An 8,436-nucleotide genomic window follows, 5' to 3' on the forward strand; every position below is an offset into this window, starting at 1 on the left:
TAGACCGATATTGCCACTTTCGCGCTAAGAAGTTGGCTGAATACAGTCTTACCGTTCTATTTTGAATCCATACCCTACAAAATGTAATCTGAAGAAATATTCATTTTAAATTTCATTCTTTCCAACAGATGTGTCTTGACGGATATTGAAACTTTTTTTCTTTTCATTGCAGAGAGGAGATGTTCGTGGAGTTTGGAACCAAGCTGTAAGTTTCCGTCGTTGACTTTCCTTAAAATACAGTAGAACTTGCTTAAAAACAGAAATGAAAAAAAGTAGCATTTTAGGCTCGTATATTAATTTTTACTTGTTATACTTGTAAAAAAATAAATATAAATATAAATGAGAAAGTTAATAAACTAAACCATGAAAAGCGGAATCCCATGCTATGGAGTAATAAATTCAATTCGGGAGACTTCCCTTAGCTGTCAGTTTCTCGGAGGTCGGTAGATAAATTTTTGACATACTAGTGCAAGACATGTATTATATAAAAAACTAGAATTTGTTTGAATTAATACATAAGACTTTATATTTTCGAAGAAAATTAATTCGAACAAAGTCCAAAAAGTTTGTTCGTGTTAACCGAAGTTTTTATTTGCACGCTCGTCAAAAGCTTGGAATTTACACTGAAAATAAATATCGCACCTAAGTATGTTTTATAAGTGATCGTTAAAAGAACTCAAATATATAAGTACAAGAAATTTCATGTAGACCCCACGGATTTTTAAGCTATGAGGCGTGATTCCTCAAAGAGCGCTCTCAGAATTTTCATCTAAAGAGACAGAAATCCGCATTTGAATTTTAACCCTTACAGCGGCAATCCCGAGATATCTCGTCAACTTGATCCGTTTTATTTTGGAAATCTCGAAATAGCTCGGGTTCTTAAAACGCTTTCATTTCGGCAACCCCGAGCCCATATACCGTTGTAAATAATCTTCTCCTGACAATATGCTTTCCATCATTCCCCCCACGTCCTGTCAATCAACTTCCAGTGGGTGAAGTAAGCTTTTGTGTTTTGTTTAAAGTGTGATAACAGAGAAGGGGAAAGAGACGATGTTTTTCTCCCAGATAGTATAGGATTATTGCGTACAGCAAAAATGACAGGAAACGATAGTTTTTTTTCTTTTCCTTGTTTTTTTTTCTATCATCATTTTCGGTGTTTGGGGAGCGGAATCATTTATCAGTTCTCACCCAAACAAAAAAATAACAATAATCTTCTTGAATATAAGTAGCAATTTGTAGAGAGTTTAGTGATTTCTTCTATGGCAGTTATATAATGAGGATCAGGAAAATTTCAAATTTAATGGGTTTAATCTGCTATATTTCAGTAGTTCTCAACCTACGTCCATACGCCCATCCTCTCATGCGACCCTGGAATAATCTAAGGAGACCACAGAGAACAGTGACAAAAAAAATGGAAACAAACACAATTTGATATATTCGTGTTTAATTAATTACTTAGTTGCATTTGATTTAATTTTGTTTTCTATAGTTTGGAGCTGACGATAAATATCCTTCCGACACTACAAGCGGCAGCAAACAAGGTGGAGGTGGTGGAGGTGGAGGTCGATCATCGAACTACGTCTATGATGTAAGAACAAGATTATTTTCTTTTTAATGGGATACAGTATTTATTTCCACTAAAGTCAGTAGAAGTGATTGCAAGGGGAGTAATCCTTAAATATTTACTTTATTTCAATGAAGACCGTAAGTTTTTCCTTTTACCATTAAATATATATGGAGAGAACGAATTCTAATTTGGAAATATTCCAAAAAATATATAAAATGTGATTACAGAATCATTATCAGTGATTCTAGAATCATAATATAAGATTGCAGAATAATATGTTATTTCCAGAATCATAATATGTGATTCCAGAATCATGTTATTCCTGAATCATTTGAAGCTATTTCAAAATAACTATGTGTGACACCAGAATAATTATACGAGCGTCCGAGTGGCGCAGTGGTAAGATGTGCGTGTTCCACTGTGAAGGCTATCTTCAAGGTCCACGGGTTCGAATCCGTCAGAAACAAGTTCCTTACCTACCGAGCCTGGGTCGACCACCGATAGATGGTACCTTCATTTCCCACCCAACTCTTTTGGTTGAAAGTTGCCATATGGCGATATATGACCGTGTTTCATTTTTGGCTTCTCCGGCTATCTTGGCTCAGCGCGGAGTCAATTGGCGATATATGACCGGAGCTGGTGTGCTTTTAAAATAGAACAATCATACGTGATTCCGGAATCATATTATGTCTAACATAGGGGGACCGAACTCATTTCCTTCATCTGAAACTATAAACCATAAGATCCCATTTTGTCTACTAAACCGCATATGCTTCTAACGAATTGCCGCATATCGGAATGCGCTGTATATGTGTGGTGTACCGAAGGTGAGTTGTTTCTAAGGAATGCTTGTTACATGTTTTAGAAGTGCTGCCATCTCTGTCTTCCGGACAGACAAGCACACAACTCGGCAGGCTATTGTGCCTGTTGTATAATGTCATAATTTTAAATGTTGTATCTCTGATTGCTGTCTGTGGAAAAAACCTTTTTTTCTAACAGTATATTATCAGCAACTTTTTTAAACGGTCAGTGTAAGGTGAAGCCATAGGTAATCCGTAAAAATACATTCATTCACTACAGATTGGAAAAAATAGATGACAGCGCGTGAGAGAGAGATCACCACACTGGGTTTGGAGGGACTTGGAAAGTTAGGGAGATGGAAAAATGGTGGGGGGAAATGTGAAATATTTGACGAAAGTTCGAGAAATATGTTAGTATGTGATAGAAGTCACAAGAGAAATTCTGTGTGAAGGGAGAAAACTAAAACTAGAAACGCACATTTGCAAGGTAGAGATTTTGAAATATAACTTCTTTTCACAGGAGTTTTAGTTCGGGAAAGCCGGTGAAATTTTTGAGTTTTAGTCAGGAAAATAGAGTGAAAGAAATTTTTTTGAGTCAGATCCAAGTTTGGGAAATTCCTCAGTTTTAGTAGAGGAATTCTTCAGTTCTCTGGGCAGGGAAAGTAAAAGAAATTTGTGCGGTTTTGCCTGGGATCAGAGAAATTTTTGAGATATTGTCTGAGAAATTGCCAGAGAAATTTTTGAATTTTGGTCAGGGAAAGATCAAGTAAAAATTTTGCTTGGAACTCATACATTTCTAAATACGAACGCACACTCACTAGTAGTTACCATTGAATTTCGCTCACATTCTTCGAGGCCGAAACGAATGGCCAGAATTGTCTGAGGCCAGGATTAAATACACGCATCCTGAAAGTGCGAGCCATTGAAAAAGTCAATGTGATATTTCTTTGCTTCGTCCTGTTATATTGTGTTTCATGATTAACAAATAAGTTAATTTAAATACTTCGGTAAATTAAGAAAATGGATGGTATAATTTTCATTTCAATCAATAATCATACTTTGACATTTCTCCAACAGCGTGTGAGTATTAATAAATATTCAAGCCCCTAAGCAATTAGAACGCAATTGATCGATTATTTTAAGTTAAGCTCTTATCGTATCGATAGTTATAATTTACCCATGTGCTATCCACATTCAACAGCCTGTAAGTATATACTACAACTGCGAACATATTAAAGTATTCTGAATATATTATCAAGTGTTCTTATTTGATATAGTATTTGGCTATTGAAACTTAATTTTCAATGACCGATTTTGGATATTATTTGACATTTCAAATTATTATTTAAATAGGTTTTTTGTTTTATTCAATTTAATTCTACTTATAACCATGAATGAGTCACGACCAGAACTCGATTCCCATGGGTCTCCGAAATGGGTCGTACAAATGCACTTATTGCGTCACTGGTTTCACTAATTTTGGAAAACAAAGGGGTTCCATGGGTCGCGAAGCTGATATTGTTGCTAATTTTGGGTCGCAGCGGAAAAATGTTAAGAACCTCCCCCCCCCCCCCCCCCCCCGAGTGACAAAGTGAATTCATTGCCCATTCTGGTCCAGCACTGGGGGCACCAGACCCACCTGCCCCAGTCTAGTTGCGGCTCTGTGACTGGCCTTTCACTCACAAAAAAAACAAAAAACAACCTGGCCGCGGGCTCTTAAAGATTGAAAACCACTGACTTTTTAAATGATCTGGAAATGTGCCGCGCACGGTTCGAGTGATCGGTACTAGAGCCGCTGGTGACTAAAGTGATCTGTAAATTCGTAGCGGGCCACTTAAGTAATCTTTAAATGCCCTCCTGGTCCCCCGAATGATCTTGAAATGTGCTGCGGGTCAGTTGAGTGATCTGTCAATTTGCTACCGATCAATTAATTGATCTGGAAATATGCCACTTATATAGTTCATTTTTACAAAATTATGTTTGACGTCGCGGGCTACTTCAGATGTATCCTAGAACCACATTTGGTCCGCAGTCCAGTCATGTATGATTTAGATCAAGGGATCTTAACCGTCGCGACCAGAACTTAGGTCGCAGGGGTTTCCGACATGTGTAATTCAGTCAAGGGATCTTGAACTATGGGTCACGACCCAAACTTGATTCACAAGGGCTTCCGAGGTGACTCGTTGAAATCCACTTACAGTGAGTGGCTGTTGAGCTATGGGTCACGACCAAAACTTGATTCGGAGATGAATCGTAAAAATCAACTTACAGCCAATGATTCTCAAGCTATGTGTCAGGTTCCAAATTTGATTCGAAGGAGTTTCCTAGAGAAGTCTAACGAATCCATTCACAGTCCAATCGTGAATATTCTTATTGAGTCACTGGTTTCAGAAAACAAACAGTCCCACGGGTCGCGGCTGAAAAAAAAAAAAAAGTAAGAACCCTTGGTTTGGATCATCAAAGTGGGTCACGAGAAACTTTTGTGTTACAAGATGTGCTGAATTATAATTCCATTCCCGAGCCTACCCAGCACCTCCTAGAGATAGTAGGCCTCCGCACTCTGCTTGTGACATCAGTAAGTAGTCCATTTTCCCTCACAATATCCAGGGAAAAAAAATTCCCTGCTCGCGCCAGTATCATCGTTGTGAGGAAAAGAAATGATCGGGTTCGGAATTGACGATTTCTATGCCCCCACACCCAATCACTACGCGGTATTTGTGAGCCAATCAGGAAGATTCTACACCAAAATAAGAAGAAACGAAGTAGTATGCCATGTTTCAAAATGTGGCAAACTTGCTAGGCAGTCTTAATGACGTTTATGGCAAACACTGCAGAGGCCTTCTATCTGTAGGAGGTGCTGGAGGAACGTTTGGGAATACCTTTCCTCGACTGTGAATCTGAATTTCCTTAGTCTAACTTTTATTCACATGAATTGATGCTCCGAATATTTAATAAATATATATTCATTCATATAAACACAGAGAGTAAGTATAAACTATATACTATAATCAAACATAAGATTCTTGAGCGGTTTTAAATTCAATTGAAATTCATATGATCCTAATCACGTGATTCGATGCACTGCACAACATTAAAAGTGGAAAAAGTAAAAACTAGAGAAAATCTCTCTTAATTTGATCAGCGTGTAAGTATAATATTTATTTCGATTTGGTGTTTGACAAAATAAGTCGGGATTAACAAAGTACATATTTTAAGTCTTCCACGTGAAATAGAAAGCCTACAGCATTGTTTCCCAAACTTTTTGTCTCATCGCCCCCTTCAGAATTTTTTGTCTCATCGCCTTCTGATTCAAGTGAGCCAACAGGGTTTCGTCCCCCCTTGGACCATTCCATCGCCCACCGGGGGAACGATATTACCCACTTTGGGAAACACTGATGTAGAGCATAACCAGGGATTCTTCTTGAAGTGATTTCGGGGTGGGGGGGGGGTCCATAAGATTAAAGCAATAAATTCATTTTTGCGTCACGATTTGTTGTGACCATCTCATAGGCAGTATGGGGCTCATGGTCTGCGTCTTACTGGCACAAGGGGTTCGTGGGCCACAAAGGGCACGATGATAATGATGTCAGTTCATACGCATATATATATATTAGATCAGTCGGCTTTACCTTTGACGCTGGAGAGGGGCACCCCCCCCCCATATCTCCGTCCACGACATAGCCTAAAGCCTAGACCTTTCCGAAAGGAGAGGCTTATATGGCTGTAATAGGGGCCAAATTTATCAGAAAATCAAAGTAATCACTAAAAATCCTGGCCCAGTGGCTCGCCAAAAGTCGTGGCCCCTGAAGGATCAGGTAGAGGATTCATTCCAAGCAACTACCCAGTGGTTCAATGGCTTAATCTGGTCCGGAGCTCGGGCCTGTTCTTTAGGGCGCAACGGAAAGGACTAGAAGCAAAGATGGTGGAATTTGTTACCACAGCAATCGACAGGCTCCTGACAGTCATACATAGTGAAACCTTGACATAATGTTAGCGTGCGGACCAAGGAAAAAAAAATCGTTGTAAAGGGGTTATCGTTACATCTAGAAGTATCAGTTTAACATTAGAGTACAGACATTAACCAAGTGAGACATTTGAAAGAATATCGTTGTAGAGGGATTTACCGTTTTAGCGAGGTTTCACTGTATTTGCAGTCATTGTGAACCTTGTTATCTGGGCCCGATTTTTGTATGGGCAAGTGGGGCATTTACCCGAAGCCTTTCAAAACAATCTATTTGCCAACCGGCTAAACTTCTTGTGGAGACCTATATATAGCCAGAAGCCCACGCAAGTACACTGCCACATAGATTTGAGAAAAAGTACCCACAATCACATTATCTCCATTTGTGTGTTCCACATGTGGCACTCACCCGAAAAACCTCTCTCTCTCTCTCTCTCTCTCGATGATCAAAAGAATCCATGGTTTCTTGTAATATATATATCATAGCAATTCGTAATATTTTCACTCTAATTTCTGGTATGTTCTAAAACACATCCCCCTGATACTTAAAACAAGGGTATTCAACCTTTAAAAGAACACCGGCCAATTTAGTTATAGGCCATTTCAATGATTCGCGAAAACTTGTCACGGGCCACTTAATTAAATGATCTGGTTACTCAAGTGATCTTTAAATGTGCCGCGGGTGACCTAAGTGGTTCAGGAATGTGACATGGGCCACTCAAGCGATCTGGGAAGGCACCACGATCCACTTGAGTGATGCGGAATTGCACCGAAGTTCACTTATGGTCTTTTAATGTGCCTCTCAATTCATTTCGTAAAATCAGGTTTGAGGTTGCGAGCAACATCAGATGACTTTGAGAGCTACATTTGGCCCAGGGGCCATGGGTTGGTCATGTATGACTCAAAACCTTCCATATCCCTTGGGAACTGACTGGTGGTCCCTGGGCAATCTTTTAAAAAGCAAATATTCTATATAATCCGAGGTAGTGCCGCTGTGGTGGTCGAGTGGTCATAGTGACGGACTCTCATCGCGGGGACCCGGGTTCGAGTCCACCGCCGCCACAGTGGTGGTCAGCTGAAGTTTGATTTGAGATGGGGGACAACGACCTAAACGTCATTATCATTAAAAACCATAGTCATAGCCCCCCCACATAGGGGGGGGGCTGACAGGGTTCTAGCCCTGGGGCCCGGGACGATTATCATCATTTTTTTTTGCTTTTTCACGCTATATATTAACTGCAGAAGGGGGCCCGTGAAATGTCTGACCGAGGGGCCCGCAAAGGATCCCAGCCTAGGGGCCCCGCTACAGGATGTGGGGGCCATGACCACAGTATCATTAGTATCATCCTGTTAGTATATAAGTCCTGATAATGGTATCAGGTCCGTATTGGCACGTATTGTATATTAAATAAGCACAAAAATAGTTCATAACCAAATAAATGCCTGAGAATCAAGAAATTATGTCTATGATCCGTGTTTTTTTTTGGATGTAACTTTCATATTAATACGAATCTATGTCAATAATATTCCATAGTCAAACCGCGTAAGTACCAATTATCTCATTATCGGCCAAGAAATATAGTATGTATGTAATGGATATTTAATTAAGATCGAAAGAATACGTTGCGCATCGAAATGACGTATAAATAGCTTGTAATGTTACTGATTGGATGCAAAAATTCGATTCCAACAAATACAGCGAGTAAGTACATGTACTGGAATGTAATTACATTATGGAGGGTATCAGGATAATTTTGAAGTTTAATAGCAAAAAGTGAAACAGTTCGTGACAGAAATGCCCTAAATATTTATTTATGGACCAGGAAATTTCTAACCGTTTTTCGGAATTTGTACAAGTTTCAGCGATAGATGAGAATATGGTGTTAATAGGATCTATAAATTGCATTCAACTTTGAATGTATTTACTATTTGCAGCTAGAGGCACCGACATGAAGAAAACATTGTGTTGGCGGCTAAAAGTTGCGGTTTAACCTAGCACCTCCTAGAGATAGAAGGCCTCCGCACTCAGCTTGTGACGTCAGTAAGCAGTCCATTTTCCCTCAGAATATTCAGGGGAAAAAAATTCCCTGCTCGTGCCAGTATCATCG

The sequence above is a fragment of the Pholcus phalangioides genome, unplaced genomic scaffold (assembly GCF_987345545.1).
Source record: "Pholcus phalangioides strain wild (caught in Gottingen) unplaced genomic scaffold, Ppha-v1.0 ptg000010l_1, whole genome shotgun sequence".
Classification (NCBI taxonomy): Eukaryota; Metazoa; Arthropoda; class Arachnida; order Araneae; family Pholcidae; genus Pholcus; species Pholcus phalangioides.